This window comes from Mirounga leonina, unplaced genomic scaffold (genome assembly GCF_011800145.1).
Source record: "Mirounga leonina isolate KUSES-001 unplaced genomic scaffold, KU_Mleo_1.0 Mir_55, whole genome shotgun sequence".
Taxonomy (NCBI): Eukaryota; Metazoa; Chordata; class Mammalia; order Carnivora; family Phocidae; genus Mirounga; species Mirounga leonina.
In genome coordinates, this window is record NW_023270816.1 from 5164101 (window position 1) to 5186563 (window position 22463).

The 22463-nt window shown below is 40.4% G+C and overlaps 1 protein-coding gene across 3 annotated transcripts in view; it reads right to left on the reverse strand.

The window, feature by feature from the left end:
• The window catches only part of LOC118001946 (E3 ubiquitin-protein ligase parkin-like), a 1266913-nt gene that overhangs the window by 851250 nt on the left and 393200 nt on the right, over positions 1 to 22463 (reverse strand). The window lies entirely within an intron of this gene.

Genomic DNA, 22463 nt, shown 5'->3' on the forward strand with positions numbered 1-22463 from the left:
AAGTTAAGAAACCTGAAAAGCTCTCTCATTTAATATTTAGTTATCCAAAAGCAATTGTTCTTGGTTTTTTTATTTCCTAGAAAAAAGTGAAAGTTAAGAAACCTGAAAAGCTCTCTCATTTAATATTTAGTTATCCAGAAGCAATTGTTCTTGGTTTTTTTATTTCCTAGAAAAAAGTGAAAGCCAATTATCAAATATAAATACCAGCATCCATCTCCATTTTTTTTTAAAGATTTTATTTATTTATTTATTTGAGAGAGAGACTGAGAGAGAGAGAGCATGAGAGGGGGGAGGGTTGGGAGGGTCAGAAGGAGAAGCAGACTCCCTGTCGAGCAGGGAGCCCGATGCGGGACTCGATCCAGGGACTCCAGGATCATGACCTGAGCCGAAGGCAGTTGCTTAACCAACTGAGCCACCCAGGCGCCCCATCTCCATTTTAAAAAGCACAGAGAGTTGGTTATTGCCAATTACAGAGCATTTTTCTCTACAATTTAAAATAATTGTGTTTATGGTAGACTCCACACACACCCCCTATGTCACCAGCAAACACATCCCCACAGCAATGGGGAAGCAAGTGAGTAGCATCCCCAGGCCATCCCAGCCAATACCACAATTAAAATCAGTGAATATTTGCAAAAATCATCTGCGCCAATATATTGATGTGTATGAACAGAAGACTGTAAAATTGACTAGAATTAAAGTTTGAAGTCAGATACTTTGCTAGGAGTATAACTAGACTACCAGAGATCAAAGCCCTGTCTCAGAATATCTACTGGATAGAACATCACTCATCTGTCTTCAGCCCTCCTCCCTCAGAGCCAGGACCTCGTTATCTCAGTAAACCCCCGAAATTTCAATATCTACAAACCACCTGTAGTCATGCTCTCATCATAGCAATGTTCAAACAACACCATGCACGCACAATGATGCTAATGACAGTCCTAACTGGCCCCCATCCTCCCTCCAGTGCTCCACAGCTGTCACCAGCAAATATTGAAGAGTGGTGCCCATTATGCATCAGCATTTCGTGCGGACACACCACCGTGGACTCAGAAGGTCACAGGACGCCCTCTGGGCCTCAATCCCATTTCTGCCTCTTCCGCACCCCATGCCCCAGACCTCTGTCACATGGACACACTTGCTGTCCCTGCCACCTGTCCTCCCAGCTCTGTGGTCACTGGGTCGTCAATCTCTGTCCCCTTAGCCTGCCCCCACCTGCATCCCCCATTTCTGTCAAATCACTGCCCTCCCACATGGTATTGTGGGTCAAACCCTCCCTGGCCACCTACAACTCTGATTATCCTCCTATGTCTTCTGAAGGCTTCAGTATCACCGCCTTGGGTTCCTCCGCCCTACCCTTACACCCAGCGAGGTGCTAAGAGTAACTAATTCTGCCTCAAAAATAGCCTTCACATCTTCTGCTCCCTTACTTCTCAATTGCCATCTCCCCATTTTAAGCCTTCATCATTATACTAGCTTTGCAATGGCTCCCTGACCACTCATCTCTCCCTATAATCCATTAGTGACGCGTTTCTGGAGTGTGCTACATAATCTTTTCCAATGTCTCCCTATTACCTATTACATAGAATCTGACATCTTACTATCATCTTCAGGTGTGTTTAGACTTTTCTCCATTGTAGATCAGCTACCCTATGATTTTATCTCCTTTCCTCTCCTACTCCTGTCCTTGATTTGGGCTCCGTCGCGTGATTGGCTTTGGCCAGTTTGACTGAATCACGGCCTTTAAATGTACCTGTGCCACTGCTGGTGGTCAGCGAGAGAGCACCCCTGGGTAGTTTCCGCCTCCTCAGCCTGGGCCCCACATGTGCACGGGGCGCAGTCCTGCGCTCAGCCGTTGGGAGGACCGGGCCCGCATGTGCACGGGGTGCAGTCCCGCGCTCAGCCGCAGGGAGGACCGGGTGCCCCTGCACTCACAGCGGGGGCAGAGCCTTCCAGGGGAGGGGCGGCACCGCAGACCCCCAGGTGACCTGGACGGGACACTCCCTGATGTATGGTACTGACATTCTGTGGTTGTGCATTAGGCAGTAAGAGTTGACAATATTTATTTTCCATTCTGATTGGACTAATAGATATTCTATCACTATTTATCACGGCCTCTGTGTTCAGCCAGAACTCTAGGAATCGTACAGAGCCTTCAGCCTAAGTCATTTCAAATAAACCAACACCAAGATCTGAGTACCCTTGAGCGGGCATGCAAGGGCAGGAGCTGTGCAACAAGGGGGAAACCGTCGAGAATGAGTCTCCTAGCGTCCCGAGGTTTTTATCCATAGTGTGTTCCTTTCAAGGAGACTCAAGAATTCAGAGAAAATTCCTCTCTTGACGTTCAGGACTTTTGTGCTTCAGATAAAAGTGATACCTTTCTTTCTCATCTGAATGCCAGCAATCTTTGCCTGCCATGTGCTTCTTGCAGTTGGTCGGAGTGTGGGCAGGACTTGGGGGGGGGGGTGCCTGTGTGTGTGTGTGTGTGTGTGTGTGTCTGACTTTCAGACTCAGTTTAGAAATTCTTGACAGCAGCAGCTGGGTCATACTTTTATCTTTATTTACCAGAATGCCTCACACAGCGCTTGGAACCTAGCAGATAGAGAACATATGTCCGTGAATGGGAAAGTCAAAGGACTGGGGCAGAAACAAAAATAAATGAAGGAAGAAATACAAATAGTCATAAACTCAATACCTAAAGTGCTCCATGGGGAACCAGAAGCTTGTGGAAGAAAGAACATGGAATTTAAAGCCAGATAGATGTAATCTATTAGCTGTACGATTTTTGGCAAATGACTTCTCCTCCCTAAGCTCTAGTTTCTACATCTGTCGTTGGCAATAATAGCACCAACTTTGAAGACTGCTCTGAAGATTTAAGGAAACAGAAGGCGTGCAGAGCCCAATCCACAGCAATAACTCGATACCCGGTTGTTAGTATCAGCATCATCATTCAGGAGTTTGGAAAACTCAACAGGATTGGCCCCTGATCTTGTACATCGAGAAAGCCTCTGAATCCTATGAGGCTGTCCCACGCACACAGTCCTACTTGGAGGATGGACACAGAAGGTGGAATAAGCAGGCGCTATGGATGTGATAATCACTCCGACAACACTCCAGCTTCCTGTGAACTAGAAATTGATGATAAAAAAAAAAAATCCCTATCTGCTCAGATGCCATGAAACACATGAAGAATCTCAGCAAATTCTCAGAGCCTGCTAAAATTTGACAAACATGGAAGAAATCCAAAAACTGAGATTTTCCTTTCAAATCAAGATATTTTCTTGAATATCCAGGGTAGAGCTGGAAAGGGGAATAGGAAGACCGCAAGCAGATTTCAGTAGTTCCAGTGATATGTATAGAACATATTTCTCTCAATCTGCATCCATGGTTCTGAGACCATTGCTTAATTCTTTGACTTCTCATAAAAAACGGTGTTGATCTCAGCAGTCCCTTTGCCAGATGGTACAAATGCACCATCACGCTGGTTCAATTCAAAGCCCCATTAATAACACATTCCACGGATGATAAACTGGATAAAGTTTGGTTGTCTAGCCACTCCAAAGCCCAAAATAAGAATTAGTTCTCACAGTATACAAAAAAATGCCTCAGTTTTGGGAGGTAGAGATTTTCAGTGGGAAGACAGCAGAGTTCTCCAACGTGGTTTTAAATTTCCTCAGGGCAAAAACAATGTCTTATATCTTAGTTTCCTCAATAAATAGAATATTGCCTCTCAAAGAGGAAACACATTTCGTCTGTGTTTTAACTTATTAATTCAACAAGTAAGGCAGTGATGGAAGCTGTTTGGTGTGGACAAAACGAGTAGTTATTTGTCCAACTCGACTTGCTATTATGCCATCAAGTGGAGCCGTTCCCCCATCAGGGACTGAGAAATTTGTATCTTGGACCCTCTCTCTACAGTACCTTTGATTTGAAGATGCCCCAGTATTAATATCTATGGGAGTTGATCGCCAACCAATAACCAAGTCTCACCCAGTTGGCCATCCTCCCACAATATACAGGAAATTGATGTGTTTTTCCTTTTCCAAAAAGGAGTTCCTCTGCTGACATGTAGGTAGGATTCAAATATTTGAGAGTCTGGTAATCCAATTAGAATACTGAAAATAGGGGCGCCTGGGTGGCTCAGTTGGTTAAGCGTCTGCCTTCGGCCTGGGTCATGATTCTGGGTCCTGGGATAGAACTGGGATAGTCCTGGGCTCCCTGCTAAGTGGGGAGTCTTCTTCTCCCTCTGCCCCTTCACCGCTCATGCTCTCTCTCTCAAATAAACAAATTCTTAAAAAAAAAAAAAAAAAGAACACTGGAAGTAACTAAAACTTGAAAAACCTGCTAATGCTTTTCAAACTCTTCTTAACCTTTTAGACCTTGTAAAAACAAGTAATATTACTCTAACAAGAAAATTCCTGGGGATTGCAAAGTTATTGGAATGTTTTCCAAACACTTAAAGAAGAGTTAGACAATCTCTGAAATGATTAATAATGAGATTCAAAAAGTCAATAATGTCACATTATGAACAAAGGGCTTTCGTCTTTTATAGAAATAACAACCATACTAATGAAATGAAATAAGCACACACTATTTTTGAGCTCCAGCTAGCCCCCAGGCTGCGTTACAAGGTTTCTGATGCAGTCGGTTGTCTCACGTTGCCAGGGTCCGCTGAGGGAGGGCTCTTGTCAGCCCCGAGTGAGGCTCTGCCTGGCACAAATCAAGCTCTTGGTTTCACTGGCGGTTCACTTCCACTGCACCTGACAAAGGATGAAGATGAGCCACAGAGGGGTTCACGGCAGGTTCAATGTCGCCCAGCTCCGAAGTGTGAAGCCAAGGTAGGAGCCCAGGCCAAGGACTCCCTATTACCCTTCTGTGACGTCCCAAGCTCCACAGTGTGGCTGCTGAGAGGTGGGGAGCGGGCGGGGCAGATGGAGGAGGATGAGGGCACAGGGGCCAGGGGGGAAGAGCAGGTTTTGGAAACTGCATGGACACACCCCAGCAACAAAAGAATGATTAGGAGAAAGCTAGATACCCGGAATGGGAAAAGCTATGGAAGACAGCCCTCCCGGAACTGGCTCAATGGAAGCAGCAAGAAGGCGTGCGTGGATCTGATTAAAACAAACAAGCTAGCCGAGGGATGATGAAAGCAAGAACGGGGGCCAGTTACAGAGCCTCGGTCAAAGCACACCGAGTACGGAGGGTGCGAAGGGAGCCTGACACAGGCCGCGCCCCGGAAGGCAGGCCGCTGAGGTTCCTGCTGCCCTGAGGTCGGGGCGGCTCCCGGGCCCCGGGCCCCGAGAAGACAGCACTGGTCACTCTGTACGGTGCCTTCCGTCTCCGTGTGTCTCCCCGCCCCAAACAGGGCCGTCTTCAAGAAAGCAGACTGAATCCAATGCTGCAGTATCTGTTCTAGCGACCTGCTCACAGTACCCGCTCCACCTGGGACTGTGGAGTAACTCAACCGTCCTGCCAAGCTCCCGTCCAATGTGGCAGCCAGCCCGGAGGTGAGGAGACGGGCCGGTGGCTTGAGGAACTCGCCCAAATAAGACACATAATTAGGAAATGAAAGAGCCAGCTCTGCAGCCCGTGTTTTCCGGCTGTAAGCCCAGGGCTCTTTTAAATACTCTGCTTCGGACACTCCACCTCTCCGAATTCGTGATATAAGCAGACATGTTGGAAAGAACCTCCCAGCCAGCTTACTGGTCTAAGCATCCTGACTCGTCCACACTCATCAGCACACTTCCTGTACCAATTCCTGTGCTCATTAAATTAGGTCAGGTTATCTCCGATACCTTCAATCTTACTCATTTTTAGCTCTCTCCAGTCTGCCAAGCTCAATTTCATCCTACAAAACGCTTAAATTATTTGAATGGGAAGGCTCTCACACATCCTATTGTGTACTAACTTTACATTTTAAGGTCTGAAAAATCTCTGATTTTCATTTGAATTTCTAATAACACATATTTTTCCCCCCAGAAAAGCGATAATATGATCAGCCAAGAATTATCAGATAAAAGATTTTCTAATTTAATAGGCAATGATGTTATCAGATTTTAATTTTAAAAATCATTTTGACATTAAGGAGGCCTTTCCTAGGTAATTTTACATAAATTATCTAAATAAGAAACACTTTTTCAAACAACTTACATTTTCTTTTCTTTCTTTTGCTGTCAAAAATTCAGAATGCTTATTAGTTGCTTCTTCTGACAATAACTTTTAACAAACATGTTTCTGTACAAGTTTTTAATAATATATTTCCTATGTCAGAGAAAGACAAAATGGCAATTATTTAGGAAGTTACTTAAAGATATTTTTAGATGTAATGGTTCGGAAATGTTCTGCATGGTCACAGCTAACAATGCAACAACACGGAGAAAGCAGCCCGAGCCCAGAGATGTTCAGAGGGAAGTCAAAATAACCAGAAAGGAATTGTTCCTACAGGTTTGTTTCTCTTGAACTCCAGTCCCCTCTACCGTCTTCAGTGAGCACTAACTGCCAATTTATATTAATTGGATGAGAATAAAACTTGAGCTTTCACTTTTTTTTTTCTTAGACTTGTAAAAGACGGATATTTTGTGATTTAAGCTTTAATTTTTTTTGCATTTCTTATGACTGGTTTTCATTATAATCAAAGATATGACACATAAAGATACTGAAAGGCCCGTTCTCTGGTTGCAGAAGGCTGAGAAATGCAATTCCTATGAAAGGTCAATTAGCCTTCTGTGGGTCCGAGTCCCGTCGCCATCCACTTCCCTCCCACCTCCGGCCTCGGACCATTTTGCTGCTCATTAGGATCCATACCAGAGGGAGCTCAGTGGGAGGGGAAGGGGACAAAATAGGAATCGATGTCCTTCACTACCCGGGAGCTTTGTGGTAAATAATTTATTGCGGGAGGAAGTGACTGCTGTGTGCACAAGGTGAGGTCTGGGGTTCTGTCGGTCCATGCGCGTGCCCTTTCCTAGATACACAGGTAACAGATAACCAGTCCCACCCATTAAACCAAGTCACATCATGTTTTATATTGTAAACTTTACAAAGGTGTTTCCCAGTGTTGTTTCTTTAAATATTCGATGACTAGTTATGATAAATATTACAGCTAAAAATATATACATGGATTTTGCCAACAGAAATAAATTAATGTTTACAAGTCACTGCATATGCTTTATCGTATTCATGGGGGGAGGGTAGGGCACAGGGTTAACAAACACACTTCGTTTTCAAGCATGTATGGAAAACAGATAAATCCTGTACAATAACCCATTTTATATTATACCTTCTTCCTAAGGAAATTGATACAACCACTTGATACGACCCTAGGAAAAAAATAGGAAGCACGCAAACTGTCATCCTAAACTCAGTTCATATGCCACCTCTCTCTCACTGAGTTTTCTCTTTTCCCCAAACTCAATGGAAAATTTATTATTGCCAAAGAGATTTTGCTTATAATGTGGAGAGAAGATATTTTGCAGCAAGGAGGTCATTTCAGAAAACAAAACAAAACAAAACAAAAAACCTGATAAGGATAAAAACATCTTCGTATCCTTTTTGGGCATCTATTTATTGCTAGCCCCTAAAAAAAAAAAAAAAAAAAAAAAACAGTCAGCCACCATTATTTTAATCCAACTTGTTTCCGGTTTCCTTCTCTTCATCCCTCATATACTTTCATTTTCTAAAAGAATCTGATGGTCTTTGGATGCTCTCCCCTTGTCTCCCCGTCCTCTTCTCTCTGCCTCCCTCCTCTTCCCTCCCCAGGTTACCCATCTGCCCTAGGCTTGCTTGCTTTCTTTTTTTTTTTTTCAATCTTTGATCACTATTATTGGTTAAGATATCCTTTGTCTAACTTAGTCTTACATAGAGAGAAATATGGTAATTTTTACTTTGGAAAGCAAAATCCAGCAGGATATATGCCAAAAGCTGAGCTATAGAGATGGTTTAGGGCTGTTCAGTCTGTTTCTGGTACCTTCTAGGCCTGTAAAGATGACTCATTTCAGAACTGTGAGTGCCTCCCAGACTCTGTGAAATAGCAGGACTTCCTAAAGGAAAGACATAAAAATTTCAGATAAAGAATACTGAGAATAGCAGTGGGGAAAAGCTGTAGGAATGTTTTATTTGCACTAAACTACTTTCCACCTCAGTATATCACCTATGCTGTATTTATGATCCATGATTTCTCTTGAATGAACACAAACGCCAGGCTCATTCAGAGCCAGAAAGAATTAGGTATGTCCCTCGCTTGGGTGACAGCCCAATGCTGGTTACCAAGAACTAACCAAGTAAGCAAAGAAAAGTAGACTGATTGACTCAAGGTTGCAATGAGTAGGTAGCCAGCCTGGAACAGAGTTAAGTTTGGTTGCATTTTGTTTTGTTTTGTTTTGTTTTGTTTTGATTCCAGTGTAGTTAACATACAATGTTATCTTAGTTTCAGGGGTACAATGTCGTGGTTCAACAAGTCTGTGCATTACTCAGTGCTCATCATGAGAATAAGTTTATTTCATTTCATGTCTTTGAAACAAACTACTAGATGACACAATAAATGCTGTTTTCAAATCAGTGGAAACCCAGAGTGATAATTTGAACCTTTAATTATTTTAAAATAGATCTCTCCCCCTCTAAAAACAAATAAACAAAGAAACAAAAACAAAAACAAATCTCTCCCAGGGGAAGAAAAAGCCATGGAGTCACACAACTGACCCAGAGCTTTAAGAAAAAAAATGTATGTCAACTCTGGAAGGAAGAAAAATAATCAGGGACCACTTATCCTCAAATATTACAGTTTCTCCCTACTGCCATGCAAGATAATGTAGCCACGTACCATCATCATAACTTGGGGCCATCCAGTAAATCTGACATCTCGCATGTCCCTTGGACGCTGCGGGGAGCTTGAATAGGGTGGGGTAGGGTAGGGTACCCACAGAGTAGGGCAGGATGGAGAAGACAATATTCAAGCTCTTCCATGGCAAAGAAGACAGGAGAGATGACAGGCACTTCTATTTATTTTTTTTAAACTGACACAGATAAATAGTTTCATACCTTGGCTGTAAATTCCTTAAGTTTCCAGCCTTAGGTTTAAATTTTATATATATATACAACACATTATTACTTATGTCAGCTCCTGTTTCATAATCTGGATATTTTATTTCCTGTGCAACAATTCTTTTACTCTGGATAAATAAAACATGAAGCTGCTTTCCTCTTTCACACCTGGACTCTAAGCAGATGTCTGCTCAGGTTGCCCTCCAGACATCGGCTCGTAGAAAGGCATTGAAAGTCTGTGCAAATTGGGACAAATTCCTAGATTCTGATATCCGACTACAAGAAAGGATAAATGGTATTCATTTCTTCCATTTCAGCTGTTGGTCCTAACTAATTCTTTCCTGTAATCATTTATTCAGGAGAAACAATGTGTCAAGACCACTGCCATTCCCGAGTACATTCCTGAGGGTTACAGCTATTGCAGGTGAGTGAGGACAATGCTCCCCAAAGGGCCGCAGGGTCAGCTGCAGGTAAATGACAGAGATGTACTGTGCTGGCCAGGGACTCTAGCTTTGAACCTTTACTCTGAAATAAATGGTAAATACTGTCTTGGATAAAAATCCCTTTTCCAAATTTATCTAACAGAACTTACTTATAATGAACTTCCTTTAAGACTGTTGGGTTTTTTTTTTTTTTTTTTTTTTTTTACATTTTCAAAATATACATTTTTGGGGCATAAGGATAGACTAAAAGCTCAGCAGGGACACATTCAGTCTTCTCCTGGGATAAATCAGTTAAAGAAATTTACAAAAATCCATTGTTTGGTGGATGGTATTTGGGGACTATGAGAAAGTGCCTCAAAGCTTAGGGACAGTGTTTTGCATCCTGCTGTAATAAAAGCTAATGAAAACCCACAGGTGACAGGTCAGGCCATAGATTTCAAGATAATACATTTTACTTGTATCTACAGTAACTCAAGTAACTTCTCCTCTGGTAGAGATAGAAGAAAGGCAAGGTGGGAGTTCACTTATAAAAGAATTTCTGAGGGAATGAGGACTCATGCTTCAACCCATCAAAACAAAAGCCTGGCTTCAGAAAGACTGGGCCTAGTATAGTGTCCTGATTTATTGATTTATTTTTTAAAGATTTTATTTATTTATTTATTTATTTATTTATTTATTTATTTATTTGAGAGAGTGTGAGAGAGATAGCAAGGGAGAGCATAAGCAGGGAGGAGAGGGAGAAGCAGGCTCCCCTCTGAGCAGGGAACCCTACACGGGGCTCGATCCCAGAACCCTGGGATGATGCCTGAGCTGAAGGCAGACGCTTAACCCACTGAGCCACCCAGGTGCCCCTAGTGTCCTGATTTAAAGGAAATCTCTGACTTCTCTTTCATTTTAATCTTCTTCCAAATAAAGGAAGTATAGTGGGTTGAATGGTGTCTACTCAAAATCCATGTCCATCCAGAATGTGAACATATTTGAAAATAGGGTCTTTGTAAATGTAATAGCTAAGGATCTCAAGATGAAATCATCCTGGATTCAGGGCCTACCTAAATCCGGTAACTGGTATCTTTGTAAGAAGAAGAGGGGACGCAATCTCCCAGAGGAAAATGTCATGTGAAAATGGAAGCTGAGATCTGAGCGATGCCTCCACAAGCCAGGGACTCTAGGAGCCACTAGAAGCTGGAAGTGGAAGGAGCATTCTTCCCTGGAGCCTTCTGAGCAAGCAGGACCCTGCTGACTTGATTTCAGCCTTTTGGCCTCTAGAACTATGAGCAATAAATGTGTGCTGTTTTAGGCCACCATGCTTGTGCTCTTTCGTTGTAACAACAAACTCCTAAACGAGGGAAAACATTGTGGCCAGAAAGAACAAGATGTACAAAATTGGGGTTGAGGGGCCAAGGGAGTTGGGAAGAAGAAAAGCTAGGATGCATTTCGGCTGGGAGTAGGATACTTGTAGGTAGAGTCAAGTATGGATGGGGCTCCCCAGGCCGGCTCCTATTCTGGCATTACACAAAGCCAATAAGCTTTACGTATTTGTCAACATTTGTTTGGAGGCGGCTTTAAGCTCTGTAACGGCAGAGATGAACAGAAGTGCGATAGCAGCCAACCTCACAAACCTTCTCATCTTTGGTTCATTCTGGTCAGGTGCCGTACACCCTGGTCTATTCAGGAGTGTTGAGCCGACACCTCTTGTCTCCCGTAATTGTTCATAGCTCCCTTTTAACCATCAAGTGTCTCCCGGTCTGAAAGACAAATCATATGGTCATCCTACTTAAGAAGCCCATGGCGCACAGTAGCTGTTCAATGCATAAATTTTGAACACTTAATGAAATAAATATAATAGCAATAAATCTAGCATTTTTTTAATCGTCTATATGCTGGGCAGTGTTCTCAGTATTTTCTCATTTTACTGTATGCAATGCCACAGTAAGGTAGGTGCTATTAACATCCTCATTTTATAGATGAGGTGTAAAGAAGTTAAGTCCTTCATGTTCATAAATTCCATTGTCCTAAGTAATCATAAACTTCTACCTGCTTGCATATCCAAAATACCTCAGCTCCACATCCTGCTCCATGGAATACGCCTGTATAACCTAGTCTACCCACAAGACACACACACACACACACACACACAAGCATGCACACAAATACACAAACACAGATACACATAGCAGCTGGAGACTGGGGGGTAAAAAAAAAAAAAGAAGTTAAGTCCTTACCAAAGGTCATACACAGCTACTACGTGGCTGAGCCAAAATAACAAATAGTTGTGTGGCACTGTTTCACAATCCCTTTCATAAAGATCAACACATTTAATCTCACCTAATACTTTCACTAACCCTTTTTCAAATATTAGTTTCAGTATTTTAACAGAGTCACTTAGGGTTTAGGAAGACTAAATTAATTAGCCAAGATTACACAGGAGTTTCTACAAAGGTAGTCGGCTTATATCCAGGTCAAAATCTGCAGAAAAATCACCTGGGGTGCCAACAACAAGAACAGATTTTCATACCCCACCTTAGACCCATGGAGTAAGAATCTAGAGCAGCGTGTCCTGGCAATCTGCATTTCCAATCATTTCCCCGGCGACTCTCAATGTGAAGTCAGGTTGAGAATCTCTACCAAGGGCAAGGGAGCTGGGTGGGCATTTGACTTCTGGCCTCTCAGTCCCAACCATTCCTCACCCACTGAAATCCTCCTTTCTGGTCACCCAGGCATCCCATACTCCCTCCTAAACCCTCCTCAGCCTCAGCTCCAGTAGGTTATTGATGTATCCCAGACAGACATGCACCTTCAACTTTCTGACTCAACTGGAGGAGTGGGGACATGACAAGGGTACCCCATCCATGCAGGCCTTGGGGTCTAAAAGAGCCAAGAGTACTCTCTGGATCACACTCCCAGAACTACCCAGTAAGACATTCCATCAAACTAGCTCCAAAGGCTGTGAAGGAAAATGGGTGTACTCCTAAGTGGACAGGGGAAAGATTTAATCTGTCATGTAAGCTTTTCTAATGGGTTCTACTGACTATAAAAGAAAGCGTATTATACAAATGCATAGAGAGAGAGAACATATAGCCAGTTGTTTGTGTCAGACATTCACAAACTACCAATATCAAATATGGCATCAATTATACTTTAAAGGGCAGAGCCTGGAATTAACATACAAATAGTAATACTTCTGTGTGCCCAAAGGCATGTGACGTCTATAAGCCTTGCCTTTGTTGAGTAATTTGTAAACCTTTAAAATGTCTGGAGCAGCACAAAGTGAAGCCAGAAATGGAAAACAGATTTTAAGTCAAGTGAAGACATAATGAACCACTTCGCTTTTCCTGGTTTTATAATCTAGCATATCAGCTCTTTTGAAATATACCAAACTCAAAAAGGAAAATGGGCTGAAGGAGATAAGCACACACAGGGATGCTGATCTCGTCCTACTTCAGGTGGAAAGAATCTGAAATAAGGGAATGATTTGGCAAATATAATTTTTTTTCAATACACTGACTTTTATTAAGTTTCTATGGGATGGGGGGTAACTGAGGACAGAATCTGTTAGAACACAATCTGTTAGAACAAAAAAAGATAACACTGCATCCATACGGACAATACATATACACACACACACACACACACGTGTGTGTGTGCGTGTGTGTAGCATACTTATAGTATAACCAAACTAAAAGTCCTAGAAGAAAATAGGAATGCATTCTTCAACCTGAATCTATGGACAACCTTTAAAACCATGACTCAAAATCATGAGGCAATAAAATATGAATACATTTAACCACATCAAAATTAAAAAAAATAGTCTTTCCATGGCAAACATAACAAAGGCAAAGACCAAACAAACAAACAAACAAACAGACTGTTAACTACAGAGAACAAATAGTTTCCCGAGGGGAGAGAGTAGGGGGATGGGTGAAATAGGTGAAGGGGATTAAGAGGACACTTACTGTGATGAGCAATGAATAAAGTATAAAGTTGTTGAATCACTATCTTGTACACCTGAAACTAATATAACACTATGTTAACTACACTGGAATTAAAAACAAAATAAAATAAAACAAAAACTTAGGAAAAGAACTTCAAAAGAAAACAAGGCAAAGACAAGTGACAAAGTGGGAGAAAATATTTTCAACTTAGGACACAAGGAAACCTTAAAAATTGAAAAAAAGTTTAAAAATCTGATAGAAAAACATGTAAAAGACAAAATATGTACAAATGAATACTAAAATATGAAAAGATGATGAATTTTAATTATAATAAAATAAACAGATTTTTGAACTATGCCCCTTTACGCCAATAACACTGACTACATTTCGAAAGCTTGACAAATACTGCTGGTGAAGAAACTTGTACATATCGCTGGTGGGAGAGGTTGGCACCAGCTAACGGAATGGTGTCTGACTTATTTCACTTAGCATAATGTCTTCAAGGTCCATTTATGTTGTCACAAATGTCAGGATTTCTTTGCTTTTAATGGCTGAATAATTTTCCACTGTGTATTTATACCATAACGTATTTATCCATTAATCCATCAATGGACTCATAGGTGCTGCAAAGAAATTGGAGGTACAGATATATTTTCTAGTTAGCATTTTCATTCCCTTCAGATACACACCTGGAAGTGAAATTGCTGGATCACACGTCAGTTCAGTTTTTAATTTTTTGAGAATCCTCTGTACTGTTTTCCAGAGTGGCTGCACCAATTTACATGTCCTACATCTCCACATCCACTCCAACACTTGTTATTTCTTGTCTTTTCCGTAATAGCCATTCTAACAGGTGTGAGCTGTGTAACTTATTTTTAACATAAGCTGAAATGTATGTGTGCATGTATTTTAAGCCCCTTTCTTCAGTAAATGATAACATATTATGTATTTTTTCATAAAAAGTCATTTTTCACATGGTAATTCATCCTAGAACTCATTACATGGTAGTATAGTGAGATTTTCCTTATTCTTTTTCGTAACTACATAGTGATCTCATATGGGGATAAATCATAGCTTTATGAGTACTGTGTGTATGTATCGTTACATATTTTTCCAGTACATTATTATCAGTATCAGTTTACTGCAGAGGCCAAGGAAGACCAGTACTTTGACAGCAAGGAGCCCACTTAATACCCAAATGTTGGTTTTAAAATATAATTTCCCACTTAGATGAACCAGGACTCCTAATACCAGGTCTGAGAGAAAAAGTACCATATGATCCCAGAATATCTTTTGTGTGACCCCAGAACATCTTGTGTGCCAGAAAGCAAGACTATGCTCAAATGCAAATGGGTTCACACTGGCCAAGTTTGGGAAAATATAAACATAAAAAGGAATAATGATGGTAATGGGTTATAATATATTGAATAAAGAAAGAATCAATGAATTTATAAAGATACTCAAAATATAGGGGTGGGAAGTGAGAAAGGGCTCTTTTATATAGGAGAATAATATAGGATAAATATGGAAAGGATGATAGACTAAGAAAATTATATTTTTAAAACTACTAATCTAATAACCAATTCAGTTAAAGACCCCCAGTACAGCAATTGGATGAAAGATTGCTAGGAATCAAGATATTTGCACAAAGTATCTTCCCATGGGTTTCAGAGGCAGAGGGTTGTTTCTACAAAGGTGCATTTGGCAAGCATCCCCATAGGCAAGCAATCGTACTAGCATCATCAGTTACAAACTATGCAGTGTTGGTGACAATGATGTTTAACTGAATGTACTGATGAAGAAACAATAAAACAAAGCCAGCTCGCAGTACATTTTGCCAGACAACTGGCCTGGGAGTCTTTGAGGTGTGTATTTTTTGAAAAAAATCCACAAAAGGTATGTGTGAGGGAATTGTTCCAAAGTAAAGGAGATTAAAGATGCAAGATAACTAAATGTAATGTGTGATCCTTGACTGAATTCTTGATCAAAAAGATTTAAAAAAAATGCTATAAAGGACAATTTGGGAATGACTGGCGGGAACATCTGCATATGGACTGCAAAAGAAATACCATCGTATAGGTGTTAAATTTCTTGGGTATGATTAGACATCATGGCTATGTAGAAGGATGTCTTTATGTTTTGTAGATACTGACTGAACCGTTTAGGACCAAACCGCCCTGCTGTCTGCAGCATGTCTAACAAGAGGAGGCAGGAAGGGAAGGAAGAAGGAGGGGAAGGAGGGAAGGAAAGAGAAAACACTAAAGCACATGAGACAAAGTGTTAAGAGCTGGGGAATCTAGGTAAAGGTCATACAGGTATTTGTTATACAGGTTTTTTTGTTTTTTACTTTTCAAGGTTGAAATCTTATAAAATAAAAAAAGAGATAAAGTATCTTCATCCTCAGTCACCACATGGAAAGTACCCACTGAACACAAGGAATGTGGTAGAACTACAAAATTTGGGAAAGAGGGGCGCCTGGGTGGCTCAGTCGTTAAGTGTCTGCCTTCGGCTCAGGTCATGATCCCAAGGTCCCAGGATCGAGTCCCGCATCGGGCTCCCTGCTCAATGGGGAGCCTGCTTCTTCCTCTCCCACTCCCCCTGCTTGTGTTCCCTCTCTCACTGTGTCTCTCTCTGTCAAATAAATAAAATAAAAATCTTAAAAAAAAAAAAAAGAATAAAAAAAAAACTGGGGAGAGAAAACAACGTATGCAAGGAGTGAGGGAGATGAAAGCAAAATCCAAACTTGTGGGGCATCTGGGTGACTCAGTCAGTTAAGTGTCTGCCTTGGGCTCAGGTCATGATCTCAGGGTCCTGGGATCAAGCCCCGCATCGGGCTCCCTGCTCAGCGGGAAGCCTGCTTCTCCCTCTCCCTCTGCTTGTCCCCCTACTTGTGCTCACTCTCTCTCTCTGTCAAATAAATAAATAAAATCTTTAAAAAAACAAAAAATCCAAACTTGCCTGAGTGAAAAAGAAATCTTTGCTTTGAAAATCAGAAAGCTATTATAACAGTATGGGTTACTGCTACAGTTTAGAGAGAAGAATAATATTCAATTAAAGAATGTGGCCAGTGGACTAAAAGTTCAGCAGCTTGTAGTAACGTTAAGAAGACGACTACAATGAATAAATACATTTCCCAAACCAGTGATTTTTAGAATCATAAAATAATTTCTGAAGCATAGTAGACTATGCTTCAGAATAGTCTAGGCTGGTTTGGACTAATGCGCTTCATGGATAACCAAAGAAAATAACTCATTTCATGAATGCTGTTCTTTCTTAAAGAGGCAGCAGAAAGAACCTTCTTAAACATTTTGCAATAAAGAACCTTTCCACATCATAAACTTCAAACAGATATGGGCTTCCATGCAAAGAGATAGTGTAAAAAAAAGAATAAAAGAAATTAAAATCCTCCCAGATAGCTACCCAAACGATCAAAAGGGCAAAAGACAGTGGGTAAACACATTTGCTAAAATCCATATTAGAGAGTATATGAGAACATTTGCATTACGATAAACAGCTAATTGGAGTAAACTGACTCATTTTTAAAGATATTTTGGCAGGCTTACCAATATTTTAAATGCACATACAGAAATTCTCATATAAGTGCTGAAAGACATATGTCCATGGATGGTCATTGCAATGACAATGAAAAAAAGTGGAAACAATCTAAACATTCATTCATTTTGGTCTGGCTGTCACTCATCCATTCAACTGGTCAGTATCTGTTGTGATTCCAGAGGGCTCACATGAAAAAAGATACTGTCCATTTTTTAAATAAAAAGTTCAAGTTGCATAATAGCACATATTACTATTAGTATTAGTAGTAGTATCATTAACCCATTTAGTTACCTATGTAATTATGTATATGCATTTTTTTTAAGATTTTATTTATTTATTCATGAGAGACGGAGAAAGAGAGGCAGAGGCAGAGGGAGAAGCAGGCTCCCCGCAGAGCAGGGAGCCCAATGCAGGACTCAATCCCAGGACCCTGGGATCATGACCTGAGCTGAAGGCAGATGCTTAACCGACTGAGCCACCCAGGTGCCCTGTATATGCATTCTTATTGAATGTGCATACCAACTTATGAATATCTCTGAAGAATGGGATCAGGTGGGAAAATGGAAATTTTCGATTTTTACTTTTACTTTATATAGTTTTGGAATTTAAAAAAGTATAGACATTTTGTTACTTTGATCCTTTTGAAAGGACACCTGGGAAAATATTTGCAAGTCATTTAATCCCTAATATCTTTCCTATTGCGGGGGGGGAGGTCAGAAAGGATGACAGAAAATTCTGTACACGAAGGAATTAATTCTCTTTTGTTAACTCTCCTGCTAATGTCTGTTTTTGATGTTGTCTCTTTAATTTTGTCATCGTTGGCTATAACTTCTTTCTGACCTGTATTTTACCTAAATCACCCTAAATACGACCTCAGTTTACACACAGTTGCTTAGATGAGAGCTATTCACTCACGTCCCCCCCTTTTTTTAATTAAGATTTTATTTATTTGAGAGAGAGAGGAGAATGCACAAGCAAGCACACAGGGAGGGGCAGGGAGAGAGGGAGAGAGAGAATTTCAGGAAAACTCTGGGTTTTCTCATGACCCTGAGATTAAGACCTGAGGCGAAATCAAGAGTCGGGCACTGAACCGACTGAGTCTCCCAGGCAACCCACTCACCCCTCCTTTTGAGAAAAAAAAATAATACATTTAGTTGTGTAACTTTGATTCTCTTCGTTCTAAGAAGACTCTTTTTTTTTTTTTTCCACCTCAGATGTGTGCCTATTTTTGGAGTGGATGAAATGCTGGAAAGCTTATTTCAATAAAACTGGAGTATGTCACAGGGTGACTTGTGTCCCCACAAAATTCATATGTTGAAGTCCTAACCCCTCAGAGTGTGACTGCATTTGGAGATAGGATCTTTGAAAAGGTAATCAGGTTAAAATCAGGTCATTAGGGGGGCCCCTATCTAATCCGATATGACTGTGTCCGTATCAGAAGAGGTCAGGACACAGGGAAGACCATGTGAGGACACAGAGAGAAGACAGGCATCAACAAGCCAAGGAGAAAGGCCTCTGAGAAAACCAATCCTTGCCACCTTGATCTCAGCCGTCCAGGGTCCAGAATTGACAGGAAGTAAGTTTCTGTTATTTCAACTACCCATCCTATGGGGCTTTGTTATGGCTGCCCTTGCAAACTAAAACACTGAGTTTCTGTATCTTCAGGAACCGAAAACTTTCAAAATTCTGTGGCCTATTATTAATAACAAGAACACTACATTTCTACCTGCCCATTCACCTTTTTATTTATTCCAAAAGAACTTCGGGAGTCTTGGAAAATCAAACCTTTGCTGTCAGAATCTTGAGTGACAACACAAAACCACAGAACAGAATTTAGGAAGGGCTCACTCTGTACAAATATTATGCAATAGCACTTCACATCCCCCTCTTGATTCTGTAACAGCAGGTGTTGTCTTGGATCATTCTCTTTATGTTGGGGATTTTTTTTTTTCCCCACAAGGGCCTTGGTTTCTCTGTACCTTACGACACCTTAGCATCACGAGCCAGGTCTGGGTTCTCCTTCATGTCACAGAGCCTCCACTCTAACCGGAGACTGCATTGTTGTAAGGCAAAGGGGATGCAAGTCATGACTGGGAGGCTCTGTTGATTAAATAAATACAGACAGAGCTATTAATTGTGAGTCTTAGAAAAAGGGGACGATCACTAAGTAAACAAAACATCTTTGGCTCTCGGCTCCAATATTCAAGTGAAGGTCATAGTAGTTCCCCCAAATTCTCATCAAAGCATATCCTAACTTTATCCAAAATTTTGAAGAAAACTAATAATATATTATATCATCAGGATTTTTATAGTAGGACCTTCACAGTTCACAACACCGAAACCAGCACTTAATGCATGTCTGTTGAATGAATGAATAATGATAATAATTAACAAGAAGTGTTCTAAGTGCCGTATTTACTAAGCATTTCACATACTTGTAATCTTCACAACTACACTGAGAAGTAAGGATTTGACACGGACTGCTGGAACCTCGTCAAAATCTGCTTCTTCCCCTTACTGGGCACCTCGCTGACTACCTCTCCCAGCCACCTGTGCATTTGTGGGTGGCCCCAGTAATCATTCTCGCCAATGCGCTAGGGAGCGCAAGTGATGAATGCCACTTCCTGGCCAAAGCACTCTTGCTGACGTCACAGCGAAACATCGATGGACGAAGAGACAGACGCATGGCAAAATGTAAAAATACAGAAAAACTCTCCACTGCAAGCTGGGAGTTCACATTTTATGGTTGGAACCATACCACCAAAGACTACAACCAGACAAACACAAGTGTAGTTTGGTAGCATACCCAAATTACATCATTGGGCTTTTGGAGTGTAAATAAGTTTTCTAGAGATTACTCTGCACAACTTAAAGTTTAAAAATGACATCATACGTTACATTCAAGTTAAAAATTAGCAGGTTGAAAGAGGAAGCTTCTTTTAAAACAAGGCCATAAATGTATAGGATGTCTGATTAGGAATAGGTTTTATCATATTTACTTTTTGAATAATTGTTGAATCCACTGCCTTTCAAAATTTTTCTGATTTTTCTTTTTTTAATTTGTTGTTGTTGTTTTAAGTTATCTTTATAGCTGTCAGCCTTAATCTTCATGTTTCCTTGGGCAGAAATAAATCATTCCCCCGTGCCATGGATATCACCTCCATACTGTCTTTTTTATTCAAATTCCAGTTTCATACAGTATAATATTAGTTCCAGGTACACAATATATAGTGATTCAACACTTCCATACAATACGCAGTGCTCATCATTACAAGTACCCTCCTTCATCCCCATCACCTATTTAACCTAGCCCTCCACACCCCTCCCATCTGGTAATCGTAAGTTTATTCTCTAGACTTAAGAGTCTGTTTCTTGGTTTGACTCTCTCTCTCTCTCTTTTGCTTTCCCCCTTTGCTCGTTTGTTTTGTTCTTAAATTCCACGAAATCATATGATACTTGTCTTTCTCTGACTGACTTATTTCACCTAGCATTATACCCTCTAGCTCCATCCATGTTGTTGTAAATGGCAAGATTTCATTCTTTTTTATGGCTGAGTAGTATTCTGTGGTATGTATAGGTGTGTATACACACACACACACACACACACTATATCTTCTTTATCCATTCATCAATCAATGGACACTTGGGCTGCATCAATAACTTGACTATTATATATAGATAATGCTACTATAAACACAAGGGTGCATGTTTCCCTTTGAATTAGTATTTTTACATTCTTTGGGTAAATACTTAGTACTGCAATTCCTGGATCATAGTAGTTCTATTTTTAACTTTTTGAGGAACTTCTAAACTATTTTCCACAGTGGCTGCACCAGTTTGCATTCCCACCAACAGTGCAGGAGAGCTCCCCTTTCCATATGCTCACTAACATCTGTTGTTTCTTGTGTTGTTGATTTTAGCCATTCTGACAGGTGTGAAGTGACATCTCATTGTTGTTTTGATTTTCATTTCCCTGATGATGAGTGATGGTGAGCATCTTTTCATGTGTCTGTTAGCCATCTGTATGTCTTCTTTGGAAAAATGTCTATTCATGTCTTCTGCCCATTTTTAAATTGGACTATTTGGTTTTTGAGTGTTGAGTTTTATAAGTTCTTTATATATTTTGAATAGTAACCCTTTATCGGATATGTCATTTGCAAATGTCTTCTCCCATTCAGTAAGTTGTCTTTTAGCTCTATTGATTGTTTCCTTCGCTGTACAGAAGCTGTTTATTTTGATGAAATCCCAATAGCTTATTTTTGCTTTAATTTCTCTTGCCTCAGGAGACATCTATAGAAAGAAGTTGCTACGGCTGATGTCAAAGAGGTTACTGCCTGTGTTCCCTTCTAGGATTTTTATGGCTTCATGTCTCACATTTAGATCTTTAATCTGTTTTGAATTTATTTTTGTGTATGGCATAAGAAAGTGGTCCACTTTCATTCTTCTGCATGTTGCTGTCTAGTTTACCCAGCACCATTTGTTGAAGACACAGTTTTTTTTTTTTTCCCCATTGGACATTCTTTCTTGCTTTGTCAAGGATTAATTAACCATATATAGTTGTGGGTTCACTTCTGGGTTTTCTATTCTGTTCCATGTCTCTATGTGCATACTTCCGTGCCATACCATACTGTTTTAATCACTACAGCTTTGTAATATAAGTTGAAGTTCAGAATGGTGATGCCTCTAGCTTTGCTTCTCTTTTTCAAGGTTGCTTTTGCTATTCAGGTTCCATACAAATTTTACGACTGTTCTAGCTCTGTGAAAAAATGCTGTTAGTACTTTGAAAGGGGTTGCTTTAAATGTACAGATTGCTTTGGGTAGTATAGACATTTTAAATATTTGTTCTTACAATCCATGAACATGGAATGTCTTTCCATTTCTTTGTGTCATCTTCAGTTTCTTTCATCAGTATTTTATAGTTTTCAGAGTATAAGTCTTTCAACTCTTTGGTAGGCTTATTCCTAGGTGTCTTATTGTTTTGGGTGCAATTGTAAATGAGACTGATCCCTTTATTTCTCTTTCTGCTGTTTCATTAATGGTGCATAGAAATGACTGATCCCTTTATTTCTCTTTCTGCTGTTTCATTAATGGTGCATAGAAATGCAACAGATTTCTGTACACCGATGCTGTATCCTGCGACTTTACTGAATCTGTGTATCAGTTCTAGCAGTTTTTTGGTGGAGTCTTTCAGATTTTCTATATAGAGTATCATGTCATCTGCAAATAGTGAAAGTTTTACTTCTTCCTTGCTGATCTGTATGCTTTTTATTTCTTTTTGTTGTCTGACTGCTGTGGCTAGAACTTCCAGTGCTATGGTAAATAAGAGCTCACCTCCGTATTTCTTACCATGTGTTTGTCATCTTCATACTACCTACATAAAACCTCAACAACCTTTTGAACCCATTTGCATACTATCTTAAGTCTACTGGCATTATATATATACAATGCTAACTCCAATAAAACGTATCATTTGAAATTATCTTAACTCCTGTGAAAA